The 17,004-nt window shown below is 45.8% G+C and overlaps 1 pseudogene; it reads left to right on the top strand.

Moving 5' to 3' along the window:
- Positions 1 to 300: 300 nt before the first annotated feature.
- LOC132582434 (peptidyl-prolyl cis-trans isomerase A-like) lies at positions 301 to 900 on the top strand (annotated as a pseudogene).
- The last annotated feature ends 16,104 nt before the right edge of the window (positions 901 to 17,004 follow it).

Raw genomic sequence — 17,004 nt, 5'->3', positions numbered from 1 at the left:
TGTATGTATACACACACACATATATATATACATACATATATTTTGGCCACTGTGTGACACAGAATGTTGGACTGGATGGGCCATTGACCTGATCCAACATGGCTTCTCTTATGTTTCTGTTACACAGGTAGATCAGAGCTGTTCAAATGGACTTACTCCTAAGTAATTGTGCCATGTAAATATTAAGATCACTGACAGCTGCTGCACCATGCTCGCCCCTGTAAAGCAGTCGATGCTGGTGCTAAAGCTACCATTGCTTTTATTATCCCCCCCCCCCTCCTCACTTGATTAATTCCCACCATGGCCAATCCTTTTGTCTTCTTTGATGTAGGCGCTGAAGGTGAGCCTCTTGGGCATATCACTTTCAAGTTATTTGCAGAGAAAGTCCAAAAATAGTAGAGAACTTCCATGCCTTGAGCATAGGAGAGAAAGGGTTTAGTAATAAAGGATCCTGCTTTCACAGAATCATTATGGGGTTTATGTACCAAGGTGGTAACTTTACTTGCCATAATCGAACACGTGGCAAATCTATTTACAACGAGAAGTTTGCTGATGAAAGCTTTCTCCTCAAGCACACAGGCCCTGGCTTCTTGTCGAAGGCAAATGCTGGACCCAATACAAATGGGTCCCAGTTCTTTATTCGCACAGCCAAGACTGACTGGCTGGATAGGAAACATGTGGTCTTTGGCCATGTGAAAGATCAATCAAATGTGGAAGCAGTGGAGTGCTTTGGATCCAGGGACAGCAGGACAAGCAAGAAGATCCCCATCTCTGACTGTGGGCAGCTGTCATAAAAGTCCTTTGTCTTAACCAATCAACCATTCCTTCTGCAGCTGGGGTTAGCTCACCACCTGAAGTGCTTGAGTCTCCTGTAACATTTGTGCTCCTGCCTTACTGCTGCATTTTATTATTATTAGGTTTAAATCTCTGCTCGCTCACAAGTCCAGCTGGACTGAAAACAAGTTTAACAAAGCAGGAGTCAAGTTTCACCTTTAAGATCAACCAAGTTTTATTTAGAACGTAAGCTTTCGTCTGATGAAGTGTGCTGAAAGAGCACACGAAAGCTTACGTTCTAAATAAAACTTGGTTGGTCTTAAAGGTGCTACTTGACTCCTGCTTTGTTCAGCTGCTTCAGACCAACACGGCTGCCCACCTGGATCTGAAAACAAGTTTGTTTGCAAAATAGATAAAACAAGCTAAACCAGGACTTTTTTTTTCCCCTGCTGGAGCCCACAGGAGTGGATCTCCACCTGGGTTGGCCAGGGCTCCAGATGGCCTCACCTGCCATGTGGCAGGCACGCATTTCCAAGCCTAGTGTAGGCTAGTATGCAAATGAGTGCCTGCTGGCCTTTTTCTACAAATAAGCACTAAGTTAAAAAGACCATTGACAGAAACATTATCACTAAATAAAATTTAGAAAACAAACTTGAAGAAGTTTCATAACAGCAATTTAATAATAACCACCATTTCCCTTTATAAGTACCTTGGAGAAGAGACTAGCCATTTTGGCTAGCTTTGAATTATATTTTGGCTGTACAATATACGGAAAACTGCCACTCTGCATAAATGTGTTTTTTAAAGCTATTATAGAAATTTTGCCAGTACTGCTATCAAAGAATATTTTTGAAAGAGATATGCTAAGATCCTTATCAGTCTAAACCTTCAGCTTCAAATACTCGGGTTTGTAAATGTCTTAGTACCTTTATGTTAAAGAGATGAGATGATAAAAAAAGATTGCTGAAGTATATAAAGGAGAAGATGAATGAATAAAATTCAACATTATCTAAAAAAAAACAAAAAAACAACCAACCACCCAAGATCATCTCATTTTACAATTCCTTAATATAAAGTTAGGACACATGCATGCATGTGCACGCGTGCACACGGAGTGCTGGGAACCTCCTCACAAGAAATTAAGTAGAGCCATGTTGGAGCAGAACAGTCATCCATCTATTGAGCATCCTGTTTCACACAGTGTCCAATCAGTTGTTCTGGAGGACACCAGGATATAGAGGCCAAGGCCTTCCCTAGATGTTGTCTCTTAGCATTGGAATTCAGAGGTGTAGCATTGGTGCTTCAGAATGTGTAGGATCCCTTTAGTCATTATGGCTATTGGTGGACTTGTCATCCATGAATCTGTCAACTCACCATTTAAAGCCATCAATGTTTATGATAATCACTATGACAACTGGCAGTGAATCCCACATTTTTTGTGGTTTTGTAGTGTGTGTGTGTGTGTGTGTGAGAGAGAGAGCACCTGGAAGTCATGGCTACCTCTGGTGACTGATCACTACTGGGGGCTTGGAGAATATTTAGAGAGGTGGCTGAGTTGCCTCCACCTCCCGACTGCTGGTTTTCCAAGGAGGTTTCCCATCCAAGTACTTGCTAGAGTCAGCCCTGCTTAACTTCCAAGATCTGATGAGACTAGGGTTGCCAATCCCCAGGTGGAGGCAGGGGATCCCCTGGTTTGGAGGCCCTTCACCTGCTTCAGAGTCATCAGAAAGAAGGGGAAGGGAGGGAAATGTCTGATGAGTACTCCTTTATTCCCTATGGAGACGGATTTCCATAGGGCAGTGTTTCCCATTTGCAGGGTCATGACCCAGTATCAGATCACGGAAGCCTCACTACCGGGCAACAAGAGAAGCCAAAGTTAGCTCCTCCCCCAGCAAAGCTAGCCCCATCCCATCTCTATGTTGTGCAGAGAGGTGCTGGGCTGCCTCTCCTTCCTTCTCCCCCGCTCCCAGTGTTTGAGAGAAAACCTGGCATCCATTGGCACTTTAGATCCATTAAGTGTTCTTCAAGGTATGAGCTTTCATTTGCCTTGCAGTATGTTCTTTTGGGGAGATTTCCCCAGGAGGCCTGGGCGGCAAGGAAGGGTGTGTGTGTTTTTTTCAGCTGGGAGGGACGAGGAGTGGGCATTCCAGTAGCTGGTGTTTTTTTTTTTACCAAATGTCCCCTTTTGCTGGCTGGGGTCATCTGATGGTGAGGAATGTTTTTTTCTTTTCTTTCTTTCTTTCTTTCTTTCTTTCTTTCTTTCTTTCTTTCTTTCTTTCTTTCTTTCTTTCTTTCTTTCTTTCTTTCTTTCTTTCTTTCTTTCTTTCTTTCTTTCTTTCTTTCTTTCTTTCTTTCCAAGTGATGCTCTATCTGTATTCTTGGTGCTGGGGGGGGTGGGAAGCAACAGTGGGAGGACTTCTACTGCCCTGGACCAACTGGTAGATATTCTGGTGCTTTGGGGGCATTGTATGAGGGAATTTTGAACTGGATAGTCCACTGGCCTGATCCAACATGGCTCCTCTTATGCTTATGTTCTTTCTTTCCATGTCTTTCTTTTCTTTACCTTTCCTTCTATTTTTTTCTTTCTTTCTTTCCATTTTTGCTGGATGAAACTTTTCTGTTCATCATACTGTTGTTGCAGACATAGGAGCTGTGCCAATGAAAAGTTGGCACCCCCAGTTGTAGCCAGGTGGCCTTCTATGAGATTTCTGTGTGAGTGAGAGTAAGAGGTGTGGGGCAGAAAGAGATTATTGGAGATTGTTGTGGTATATCTCAACAGCACTGGAAGAGATGGTACTATGAACTTGGCACCATTTTACTGGTCCTGCTTTTAACAGCTGTCTGACACCAAAATTAAACTCCTCCTGTAGATATTTAAAAGGATGAAAGTAGTTCACTGGCTAAGTATCTGCACAACAGGTTGCTTTTAAAGGTATAGGAAACGCAGCCAGTAAAAAGCTGCAAGCTCCTCATAAATATCCTTTTGGGGATAACTGCAGAAAAGCTTATATGAATTTCATATAACTTGAAATTAATTCATTAATTGCAGTACAATTCTCTGCTTCCTTTCACAGCAATTTCCCAGTGTTTCAACCAAAGAAAACTATGAAAAATAGCTGTCGAAAGATTTTCTTGAAACCAAGCAAGCTTGGTTGTAGCTTAAGGCAGGGTTTCAGTAGTAGCAGCTGATGGAAGGGCCTACTAAATGTGTCAGCATATTTTGAAGTAGAGCAACTGTCAGGGCCCAGTGTGAGTGGTACACAGTGCTGGCATTCCTGATGGCAATGACAATAACACTCCCAACTGCATACACTGGCCAGTGCTGTTGAGGAAGGGATGTGTAGGTGGTGTAGGCAACTGAACATGGGCATTAGGAGTGCTTGCAAGCTGGAGAAGAATACGCAAACAGATAGGTGCATGCGGGTGTGGGGGTGAAAAGGGAGGACCACCCACTTTCCACCCCCATTTTGACTCAGCATGCATTTCAGAGAGATTTTTCTGAAAATGAATTTACTTTCAAAGAAGAGGCAGGTTTGGGAGAGTGCCCTGGAAGTGACATCACAGAAAAAGGTGAAGTTTTGGTTCAGTGTGCCCCGCAAGTGACATCACTTGGTTCTTGACACCACAGGTAGGCTTCCCAACCCTCCAGCCTTGGCGGGGGACCCCCGAATTTTCAGCCTCCTCCCCCACTCTTAAAAAATCTGGGGGCAGGGGGAGAGAGAACATACCTGTAGGCATCATGTTGTTTTACAGCTTGGGATCCGTTTTTAAAATGTGTCCCTTTAAGGCTGCACAGGAAACAGGAACGGCCCCTCCCTTTCTTTTCCTGTGCAGCCTTACTTTCGTTTTCGGAGCAAGCAAATGGAAGAAGACCAAGTACAGTAAGTATTTGTGTGTGAGAGAGGGAGGGGGCAGGGAGGGGGGATTCCCTGGTATGGAGGCCCTCCCCCCCTTTAGAAAGCGTTGGGGGGAGGGAAATGTCTACTAGGCACTCTATTATTCCCTATGGAGAACGATTTTCATAGAGAATAATAGGGAATTGATCCATGGGTATTGGGGGCTCTGGGGGGGCTATTTTTTGAGGTAGAGGCACCAAATTTTTAGTATAGCAGCTAGCGCCTCTCCCCAAAATACCCCTCAAGTTTCAAAAATATTGGACCAGAGGGTCCAATTCTATGAGCCCCAAAAGATGGTGACCTTATCCTTAATTATTTCCTGGAAGAAAGGCATTTAAAAAGGCGTGCTGTCCCTTTAAATGTGATGGCCAGAACTCCCTTGGAGTTCAATTATGCTTGTCACATCCTTGTTCCTGGCTCCACCCCCAATGTCTTCTGGCTCCACCCCCAAATTTTAGTGGGACATGAAGGAGAAGTGTAAAAATAACAGGGCCGCGGAAAAGAAAAGTTTGTGAAACCCTGCCATAGGGTGTAATGGAGAATTGATCTGTGGTTATCTGGGGCTCTGGGGAGCCCCTATTTTTTGAAGTAGAGGAACCAAATTCTGAGCACAGCATCCAATGCCTCTCCTCAAAACATCCTCCAAGTTTCAAAAGGATTGGACCAGGGCATCCAATTCTATGAGCCCCAAAATAAGGTGCCCCTATCCTTCAATATTTCCAATGGAGGGAAGGCATTCAAAAGGTGTGTGGTCCCTTTAAATGTGATGGCCAGAACTCCCTTTGGAGTTCAATTATGTTTGTCACAACCTTGCTCATGGCTCCACCCCCAATGTCTCCTGGCTCGACCCCCAAAGTCCCCAGATATTTCTTGAATTGTACTTGGCAACAGTGGGCTTGCCTGGCCTATTTAGGTCAGGGCAATCCCACAGTTTAATGGTTCAGTGAGTAAAGAAATAGTTCATTTTGTCCATACTTCATATATTACTCATCAACTGCACTGGGTGTCCCTGTGTTCTAGTATTCTGATAGAAGGAGGAATAGGGATAGACTCTGTGGCATCACATCCCTTCTGAGTTCCCTCCCTCCCCTAAAGTTTGCCCTCCCCAGGCACTACCCCCAGATCTCCAAAGATTCCCTAAGCCAGAATTGCTACACCTATGAGCAAAAGCTCCCCCCATGCCTCTTTATACCACCCAGATCCTATTCAAACATCAGATATAAATGGACCAAATGACTTGCTCATTTCCGTGAGTCCCCTCCACTTCAAGGTGATTGGGGCCCCTAGAAAAGGTTTGTCAAATGGAGAGGTGGGAAATGTCAGATCCTTTTAATAATTTTATGAGTGGAAATTGGCAGTTAAAGACTTTCATGGCATGAATTTAAAATCAAATAACTCATGGCATGATTTTAAAATTGAATAAATCAAATCAAATAATTTCCCCTGATAATGCTTGCAGATCAAACTGATATTAAAAGGACAACTGGAAGGACCAGTTTAAAAGTTGGCAACCCTATTGACAAACTCCCTTGGAAGTCTGTCTGTCTCTTAGGGACATGTGTGCCACCTTGTGCTTCTTAAAGGGAAGATGTGTGATATTTTGTAGTCTGCAGTCTGCACAAATGAGGAATGGTTTAAAGTTACATTAATATAAACCACAACCAAACCATCCTTTACAGCATCCCCTAAAACTTATTTTAGAACCAATAAAAGCCATGGGGATCCTAGGGCAAGCCGACAAATTACCAGTTTCATAACTCTGCAGGACAGAAGGAAATTGTAACTTCGATCACTGCCAATGGGGTAAAAAAAAAAAATCAAAGTTAATTAATTGCAGAAGCTAAACAGTTATGGCACCCTTCGTTCAGAACAGTATCACGGAGGAGCATTTTATATCCAAAAGCATATTTTACATATAGTTTCACAAGCTTCTTTTTTCATGTTACCCATCTCGATCACTGAAGACTTGAATAGACCTTCTGTTTCACTTTTGTCTAATCCCTGCTTTGCTTTCTTCCGTTCAAATCCAGCATAGCTGCCGCCTGGTTTCAAAGAGAATTGGGCCTAGCTATTAATTAATACCAGTTTGATTGAAATCAATGACTCGCTCATGCTTAATTTATTGAGACAAGGCTCAGGCTGTCTAAACCTTCTGGCTATTGTTTTCAACAAAACAACTCTGTTTTAATTTGCATGTATTAATTTGGCAAGATGGCTGTGGAAACCAGGGCTGCCTCCTTGCATTCTTTCACTCCTCTTTGTGTCATTTTCTCCTTGCCAAATATAGATATATAAAATATATATATTAAAAATTCTCTTGCAGCCTCACATCGCTGCGACTTCTATCTCTCCTTGGCAGCCTTCTCCAGCAGCTGTGTTGGCAATCGTATCACATAGGAAGGGCCGTTGATAGGCTTTTTAGACTTGCCTCATTATAACCACAGCATATTTGCTTTGTTATTCGCAAGGTCTGAGGACTTTATGAATGAAATTCCCACCTAAATCCCTCTAGAGATCTCTAGCAGAGGAGATATCTATTTTTTTTTTTTTGTCATGCAAATGTTTACAACAAGTCATGGATGCAGCTGCTGAATATCCATTTTAAACACAGGCACCTTTTGGAAAGTAAATTAGAGGGTTATCCGCTCATGCTTCCTCTTCACTGGGAAACAAATGCTTTCTTGTCTGTTCATCGGGTCACTTGGTAGAAAAAGAGGTGCTGGTGCTCATTAGCACAACTCATTTGCATATGCCACACCCCTGACATCACTGGAAGATGTACTAAATTATATCAGCTCAGCATCTACCTTAAAATGCTTCTTGAATTAGAATTGTCATAATAAAACCTTACTCCCGTCCCATCATACTTTTAAAATTACTTTCTCCTATGTGGCCACAGTGGCATGATGAAGATTTCCATCTGTCTGCTTGAGATGTTTTGGTTATTTTCTCATTTTTTTGTGGAGAGAAATATTAGAAAGTTTGTCAAATCTTAGAAGTCAGCAACATTCTCATCGGGGTGGGGGGGTTGAACAATGGAGCTCAGAAGCAAGTATTTGTGGGGATGGAGAGAGGAAGAGCACAATAAAATTTAGAGGTTCCAGAGCTCTGCTCCTGTGAGCTCCTGCCCAAAATGAGGCCTGTCTGTTATGATATTTCAGTAGCAAGGAGGTACTGGAACATTGCTGCTACCCATATCACTGCAAACTCAAGACCTCTTGGAAGGGTCTACCATTTGAGAGTGGTTCTCAATTAGGGCTTCCCTATAGCTGCAACCCAACATTTCCCATTTTCAGTTTATCTACTCCCTTGTGCAAATTATACAACCTGGCTCCTGCCATAATTGGAGGGCGGGGATGAAAATAAAAGACAAAGCTGACCATATGTAATCCTTAGAGCATACAGGAGTGATTGTCTGCACCAGAACAGTATTTTTAAAAGTGTGTTTGTGATTATAGTACGGCATCTTTTATCTAAGGTACAATCATTTTGTTTCCATGTGTTTTATTCATACTGGTCTAAATCTCCATGAATGCTAATTGGCTTGCTGCAGATTTATACTGCCTTAAAGGAGGAAAAATGTGACTCATGCTTGTAAAGTGCAAATCTGAATACTGATCATACATCAGCGTACATTAAGTTGGAATAAAAGGAAACATTTCAAGCCAGCACTCCCCACCACCCCAGTATCAGATAGAAAAAAAAAAATCTCCATGGTTTCCATAGTTTAGCCAGACTGATAGAAGCCATGCTTATTGTTGAGTTACTGTTGTCATGAGCTGCAATGCCATTGGTCCTTTGGTGGTGGCTTTGTGGCTAACCAACTCACATGCAGGGGAGGGGGGAAAGCTGGGCCACAAGTGTAATGACATCATCACTCCAGCACATAAGCATCTAATACATGACAGTTCTTTGGTGTGAAAGAGAGAATATTCTGGGACCACAGAGAAGAGGAAGAAAACTAAGGCTGTGATCACACACACTAAATAATGCACTTTCAATCCACTCTCAATGCACTTTCCAACTAGATTTTGCCAATTCACACAGTAAAAATCCAGTTGGAAAGTGCATTGAAAGTGGATTGAAAGTGCATTATTTAGTGTGTGTGATTGCAGCCTAAGACTAATCAATGCATGGAAAGTTTGCTTAAAGAAACAACACAAGAAGACTGGGGCCCAGGAAAATCTTCCTGAGGGCCCCACTATTGACTGGAGAAACCCTTGAAGATTCCTTGACTGTTTTTATGTGAGAAGAAAAGCAACAGAAGAGATCACTGGGCCAATGGTCTACCACCCTGGCCGGGGTGGGTGGGGCAGAGGGACTCATGCTTAGGAACCTTAGCCAGGCCACAACTGCATCCTCTTGCATCCAATGGAACTCACACAGCTACTCTGCAAGTAGAAAGCAGCAAGGCCAAGGGAAATATCATCCCCTCTTGAATGACCTGCAGAGCAGATTATATGTCCTCTTTCATTTAATTTTCTTTTTGTTTTGCTTTCCTTTTATCTCTGTTGTAAGCCTTTTTTTTGCTCGTTTCCATTACTGGTATTCCCAAAGGAAGCTGGTGTTGGCTTCCTTTGTACGATTTATGTGGCATTTTTATGCCATTTAAATGTTACACTCCATTTGAGTTGTTACATGTTATTTGTAAGCCCAAATATCACAAAAAGTTAAGGTTGAAATTGTACTTATTCTGAGGAGAAAAAAATGACTCAAGAAAACAAAAGGATGCAAAAAAGGGTTTAATTTTCACTATTCACAGATATAATTGGGGGAAAGAGGGGGATTGTGAAATTTGGTCAAATCCCCAGAACAAACATTCCACACCACATCCATCTCTGGCTTCTCCACTTAAAGAATCTCAGCTAACAAGGAAATCTTGATGTACTTATGATGAATCAAACAGGGCAATGCTGGATTTGATCCGATTGCCAACAATATGCCTTGTCTCTTTATTAGAGACTTGATATATGGAAATAGGAAGGTGAACCTTTCCATGGCATGCAGGTAAATAATGTCACACAGTAAATAATACCTTATTAAGCCTCTATTAAGGGGACAGGGCATTTTCTCCCAAGGTTATTGATAAACTTAGTGTGGTGTTTTTGATAATTCTGTTCCTTTAATCAAGGTCAGTATTTTAGCCTGTCATAATCCACTCCAGGACATGGAGTGAGTAGGAACATCAAGATAGGAAGTTGTCATTCCAGCTCCACATGCAGAGAAAGAAACTGAGTTATTAAACTGTGCTGCTGTTTAAAACTATACCGCCTCCTTGTTTCGATTCATATAATTTAAGGACACAGAACCTAGATGGACAACTGCCATCACATGTGTAAAAAATGGCACTGGGTCATTGTGATAGTTCCAAGTGGGCAGCCGTGTTGGTCTGAAGCAGTAGAACAAAGTAGGAGTCAAGTAGCTCCTTTAAGACCAACCAAGTTTTATTCAGAATGTAAATTTTCGTATGCATGCTTACTTCGTCAGATGAGGGTACAGGGTACTGTACTCTGACCAACTTTGTTTGTCTTAAAGGTACAACTTGACTTCTACTTTGTTCTACTGGGTCATTTTGTTAGTGTAATGTACTCAGTGATGAGACGTGTTGAAGGCAGCATACTTTATTAGTGGGTACATCACAAGAGAGAGAATGGCGGGCTGGGTCCCGATTATATACATGCCCCGGAACAACCCTCCGTGAGGCCAGGTCCAATCCTGGTCAGTTAAACTTCCCGCCACAGATCTTGATTGGCGGTGCGTATTAGTGAGCTACATCTGGGGACCAGTGGGGTTCCACTGGTCTCCTCTTTAGCGTGCGCTGTGCTGCACATAGGGATTAGAATGCAGGACATAACACTCCTCCCCACCCTAGTTCAGGACATAGTCTTTCAAGTACGCCGATGCCCGGCGTTCCCTGGTCGACCTCCTCGAGGTTGCTTGGGGAGTGGGTGCGGTCACTGCGGCTGGTGGGGCAGCGGTTTCCCCTTGTTGAGGTGTTGCCGGACACTGACTGGCCGTCGCTTGTTGCTCGTCCAGAGTCTCTTCTCTGGTGGGGTTGCTTCCGCCGCTATGGTACTCTTTCGCCCGTGCAGTCAGTGCAGCCGGCATGGGCAGGGTATTTTCCGGGGGTGTTGCTGTCAGTTCTTCCCCGCTTCCCCCGCCCTTCGTGGCAGTTGGTTCCTCTGGCAAAGTGCGGTGGCACAACTGATCAATATGCCTCCTGAGAACCTGGCCCCCCTCTTTTGAGACCTCGTATGAGCGGGACCCGGTCACACGCAGCACCTGGGTGGCTAACCACTCCGGGCCGCTTGCGAAGTTCTTAGCGGACACCGGGTCCCCTGGGAAGAACCCCCTGGCGGCTTCCCTGGTTTCGCGGGAACTGCGGCGGTCAGTGGCCCGGTCAGAATGTAGCCTCATGATCAATTTCCTCCCCATTAGTAATTCGGCAGGGCTTGACATGGTGATGGGGTTGGGGGTGATTCGGTTGTCAAATAGGAAGGCTGCCAGGTGGTGGTCCCAGTTGCCCTGTACAATATGCCCCAGGGCCTCTTTGGTGGTGCGCACCATGCGCTCAGCCTGGCCGTTGGTGGCCGGATGGAAGGGGGTGGACCTAATGTCTTGAATGAGATACCTATTCAAGAAATCCCAGAATTCCCGGGAGGTGAAAGCAGTCCCATTGTCTGTGACCAGGGTATCTGGGATTCCATGTGTGCAAAAGACCCTTCGCAAGGCTCGGACTGCTGCTGCTGTGGAGGTGGAAGCTACGGGGATCACCTCTAACCACTTGGTGTATGCATCGACCAAGATGAAGAATATCTGGCGCTGGTATGGCCCCGCAAAATCTAAGTGAAGCCGGGACCACGGCCTCCTGTTGGACTCCCAGCGGTGGACGGGGGCGCTAGGCGGATTGGGCCGGGACTCTTGGCATGGTTGGCACCTTCTCACCCACCCCTCTATCTCATCATCCATACCCAGCCACCATATGTAACTGCGTGCCAGGGCCTTCATCTGCACTATCCCCGGGTGTGTTTCGTGTAAAGCCTCTAACAATTGCTTCCGCAGTGACGGGGGGACCACCACCCTGCTACCCCAGAGTATGCACCCCTTGTGTGTGGACAGCTCATCTCTGCGCGATGCAAACACCCTGAATTCTGGGTCCAGCTTGCCCTCAGGCCATCCCCTTCTCACCCAGTCCAAAACACGTGCGAGTATACGGTCCCTCCTCGTGGCACAAGCCACCTCAGCGGCGGGGAGGGGCCGCTCGGGCAGAGTCTCCATAAGCATCACATGGTGGGCAGGGGTGGGATCTGGGTCCATCGAGGGTAATGGCAGGCAGCTGAGGGCGTCAGCGTGTCCCATGGCCTTGCCTGGGTGGTGAACCAGGGCGTATGCATACGAGTTTAGGAACTGGTTCCACCTCAGGACTCGCTGTAATACAATTTGCGGGGTCTGGCGGTCTGGGGCGAGGAGGCCCAGGAGCGGCTTGTGATCCATAGCGATCGTGAAGTGCCTACCATACAGGTAGTCATTGAATTTATGCACACCCGCCAAAGCCTCCTTGTCGATCTGAGCGTAGTTGCACTCTGCGGGGGTCAGGGTCCTCGAATAATATGCCACAGGAACCTCCCCCCCATCTGAAAGTTGGTGCCACAGGACTGCGCCCACCCCGTACGGGGAAGCATCGCACGCCAAAATCAATGGTCGGGCTTCATCAAAATGGTGAAGCACTACATTGGAAACAAGGACGTCTTTGACTGCCTGAAAAGCGGCGGCCTGCTGCTTTCCCCAGACCCATGAGGTGTGTTTTTTGAGCAGCCTGTGGAGGGGTTCCACGATGGCCACTTTGTGGGGCAAAAACGAATGGTAAAAATTTAATAATCCCAAGAAACTTTGTAGCTCCGCCTTGCACATGGGGGGCGGGGCGTGGACTATCGCCCTGGTCTTATCCTCTGTCGGGTGGATTCCCTCGGCGTCTACTGCAAACCCCAAGAACTTCACCCTCGGCACCCCTAGTGAACACTTTTCCTTTTTTACTTTCAGGCCCGCCATCTGGAAGCAGTGGAGCACCTCTCTCAGGCGGCTGCTGAACTCCTCTGCATCCGGGGCCGCGATCAGAACGTCGTCAAGGAATGGTTGCACTCTGGGGATCTCTTTGAGAAGAGAGTCCATTATGCTCTGAAAGATCCCCGGAGCTACACTAACCCCAAGTTGCAACCGCTGCACTTGAAAAGCTCCCCTGTGGGTCACAATAGTTGGAGCCTCTGCTGTCTTGGCGTCTACCGGGAGTTGCTGGTATGAATGGGCCAAGTCTAGTTTTCCAAAAACCTTGGAACCCGCTAGGGCCGCCAGGACATGGCTGACCACTGGGATGGAGTATGGGTTGTCCTGTAGCGCTTTATTGATAGTGCACTTGTAGTCAGCACATATTCACACATCCCCGTTCGGCTTCACTGGGGTGACTATGGGTGTTTCCCAGGCAGCATAGGATACCGGTTCCAGCACTCCCTGGGCCATGAGTCGGTCCAACTCCGCTTCTATTTTAGGTTTTAGAGCGAACGGAACTTGCCTGCCCTTCAGTCTTATCGGTCTAACGAGGGGGTCAAGAGGTAAGGTGATGGGCAGCCCCTTGTAACTCCCCAGGGTCCCATCAAAAACTTTGGGGAATTCCCGGCACACGTTCTCCAAGTTATTCATTTGCATCTGCTGCACCCCCACTAATTGAATACCTAGCGGTCTAAACCAGGCCAGCCCCCAGTCATGTGGTGAGCTGGCATTTAACCACTAGAATGTCCAGTGGCCCCCTGAAGTTCTTCCTCTCTACCTGTACCATGGTCCAGCCCAAAATGTGCACGGGGTTTTTCTGAAAGTCCCGCAGTATAAAATCAGCCGGTCTCAATTGGAGCCGGCGATGGGGGCACAATTTTCTTAGGGTCTCCTCCGAAATTATAGCTATGGAGGAGCCTGAGTCCACCTCCATTTTGCATGGAGTGCCCTCGATTAGGACCGACAGTCCTTTGTCGGGGGCAGTGAGGGGCAAGTTCATTACCTGCAGGCTGGTCAATGCTGTTGTGTGAGCATCGGTCGAGTCATGGTGAGCGGCCTGGCTTCTGCAAGTTGCCTTGGCCCAGCAAGCCCGCGCTATGTGGCCCACCTTCCTGCAGTTCCTGCAGTCCATGTTGCGATAGGGGCAGTCCCGTCTCTCATGGGGGTCGCCACAGCTGGCACACTTGCTGTTGGTCAGTCTCTCTGTGGCTCGTTGCCGCGTGGGGGCTCTCGGGCCCATTCCTCGTTGGTGGCGGAGCTGGAAGGCCTGTTCATCCTCTGGGTCACTGGGTGCCATCTCTTCCTGGTGGACTTCTCCTAGCGGGTTGTTGTATGCTTTGGTGGTTCTTTCAAACGTGGTTGCTTCGTTGAAGGCTTGTTGAAGGGTGAGCTCCTCCTTTGCGAAGAGCTTTTGCTGCAGCCTTTCGTCTCGGAGGCCCCATATGAATCGGTCTCTCAAGGCTTCCTCCCGCTTGTCAAAACCGCAGTTCCCTGCGATCTGGCGGAGAGCGGCCAGGTAGACGGCAGCCGTCTCTCCGGGCCCTTGATCTCTCTTGTGGAAGAGGAATCGGCAGGCGATGATGGAAGGCTGGGGCAAGAAATGCCCGGTGAGGAGTCTGACGATCTCCCCATACGTTCTCTTGGTGAGCTTCGCAGGGGCCGAGAGACCTCTGGGGATCTCGAAGGTGGCCTCCCCACAGACACGCAGGAGTACATCCCTCATGCGGCTGTCATCGGTAATCATGTTTGCACGTAGGTAGCATTCGACCCGCTCCGTGTAGGTCTCCCACCTCTCGGAGTTGGCGGGGTCGAACTCAGCAAGATGGCCCGTTGTTACACTCGGGTTCGCCATGGCGGTGGGCGCTTCTGTCTCTTGTGGCTCCGTGCCTTCCTTGTCTCCAGCCAGGTCAGCGACTTCCCGCTTGGGGAGTCCTCCTAGCTAGATCCCATCCTCGTCGCCAGTGTAATGTACTCAGTGATGAGACATGTTGAAGGCAACATACTTTATTAGCGGGTACATCACAAGAGGGAGAATGGTGGGCTGGGTCCCGATTATATACATGCCCCAGAACAACCCTCCGTGAAAAAAGTAGTTGGGCAGAGATGTGCTACTGCCATCGACATTACTAAAATGGTCTTATTTTTTCTCTTAATACTATGGAGAAAACATAACATATGCAGTGTATTTATCCAAGTACAACCCTCATGTCCCCTCCCTTGCCCTGTTTGCTGGCACACTAATATCTGGGGTTGCCAGTTACCCTCTGGCCACCAGTGGAGGATAGTGGGGGGGAGAGAAGGGTTGCAAGATCCAGGCTGGGAAATTCCTGGAGATTTGGTGATGGAGCCTGGGGAGAACAGGGACTTCAGTAGGATACAAAGCCATAGATTCCCTCCTCCAAAGCCTCCATTTTCTCCAGGGAAACTGATCTCTGTAGTCTGGAGATGAGCTGTTATTCCAGAGGCTCCTCAGGTCCAACCTGGAGGCTGGTTTTCCTACACAACATGTTCATAAGTAAATATAGCCTTGTTTTAGGCATGGGGCTCATAAGCCTGCCCTGGGTTAGATAGACCAACCAATAGATCAGGTAGCTTCATATGCTTATTAATGTTCTCCCTCATTACTTCTCTTATTCATGAGGAGGTGGCAGTGTTGCACCCCACTTTATGAAGATTATATAACGTATAATAAGTAAGAACCAAGGATCAGCTCAGGGTATATACAAACTAGGGATGAATCAGATTATTATAGGAGTTTGAGATATGGGGTATATATATATGTCAGATGGAACTCCCTCTCCTTCTGGCTTATCAAGATTGCTTTTTTCCCCCACCTCTACATACTGAAACTTTAAAATTCAACCCACTAATTTCAATCTGTTTGACTTTCTGGAGGTGTGAGGGGAAATCACTAAAATGCCCACTCTCTCAAGGAAACTTTATGGACCTCAGCATTCTCATTCTGTCAGAAAGCCCAGATCTGTTCAGAATGTCCTGAAACTTGTTGGTTTGTCACTGCTAATTTAATTCAGCCATCTGAGGAACAAACACACAAAAACGACAGAGTGCGTTGAAGATGATGCAGAATTTAGGAGAACAAATAATCTCATCTATGCTTATTGATTAGTTCTGACAGATATGGAAGTCGCTTAGGAATAGGTAGTTCTGTACAAGTGGAAAGGTGTTCTGAGTTGTCAGAAGAATAACAAAAATCCTCACATTTCTATCAAAATATCATGCTACAATAGGGCTGCCATCCTCAGGTTGGGGCCTGGAGATCTTCCAGAATTACAACTGATCACCAAAGATCGGTTCCCCTGGAGAAAACAAATCTGGCAGAATATGGACTCTATAGTATTGTAACAAACTGAGATCCCTCCCCTCTCCAAGCCCCACCCTCCCTAGGGTTCCACCCCCTAAATTAAGAAGAGTTCCCCAGCTTGAAGCTGACGACCTTATCCTATTGCAAAACATACTTGTACAACACAATGTAGGGCCTTTACTGGGGATATGCCCGAATTCCTCCCTGATAGGAATGATCCTGGGATATGTTTGATTCCTCATTCCTCCTTCACATGAAGTCTGCTGGTTGACCTTGGGCTAGTCACAGTTCTTTCAAATACATTTTATTGTAATTTTACAAAATATATAGAATACAGATGTGAGATGAAGAACTAATGTAGTATAAGATCACATAGTACTTATTGCAGATAACCCAAAAACATTTACAAATGATCAATAATATGAGACAACTGAACCATAAATACAATCAAATTTAGAAATAAGAAATTAAAATAAAATAGTACTGAAAACTTCTGGATTTCTGACCTCTAATCACTTTGTTAGCCAAAATGTAAACACTACCACAAGGAAAGGTCATTAACTATATCTGGAATAACATCTTGTGAAATGAGATATTCTAGAATAGGAAACCATATAGCATAGAAGTTGGAAGAATACAGAGGATGTTCTAGTTGGTTAATGTTGTCAGAGATTTTGGTCATTATATAAGCACTCCAAAGTTTCTTGTGCCAGAGGTTTAGATCAGGAGATTTAGTAGATTTCCATCTGATGGCCACAGCAGAGCGAGCAGCTGATAAAAGGAAGGAGACTCTTTTTTTTATGCAATGGATGTGTAGAATCAAGTCCCCCAGTTATCAGTAGTTGATCAGGAGTGTAGGCAATAGTCGCATTAGGAATTTCAGCCAATCACAGTTCTCTCAGAACTCTTTCAACCCCACCTACTTCACAGGATGCCTGTTGTGGGGAGAGAAAGGAAAGGTGATTGTAA

Source organism: Heteronotia binoei, chromosome 14, assembly GCF_032191835.1.
Source record: "Heteronotia binoei isolate CCM8104 ecotype False Entrance Well chromosome 14, APGP_CSIRO_Hbin_v1, whole genome shotgun sequence".
In the NCBI taxonomy this organism is placed as follows: Eukaryota; Metazoa; Chordata; class Lepidosauria; order Squamata; family Gekkonidae; genus Heteronotia; species Heteronotia binoei.
This window is presented reverse-complemented; position numbering and strand designations above follow the sequence as displayed.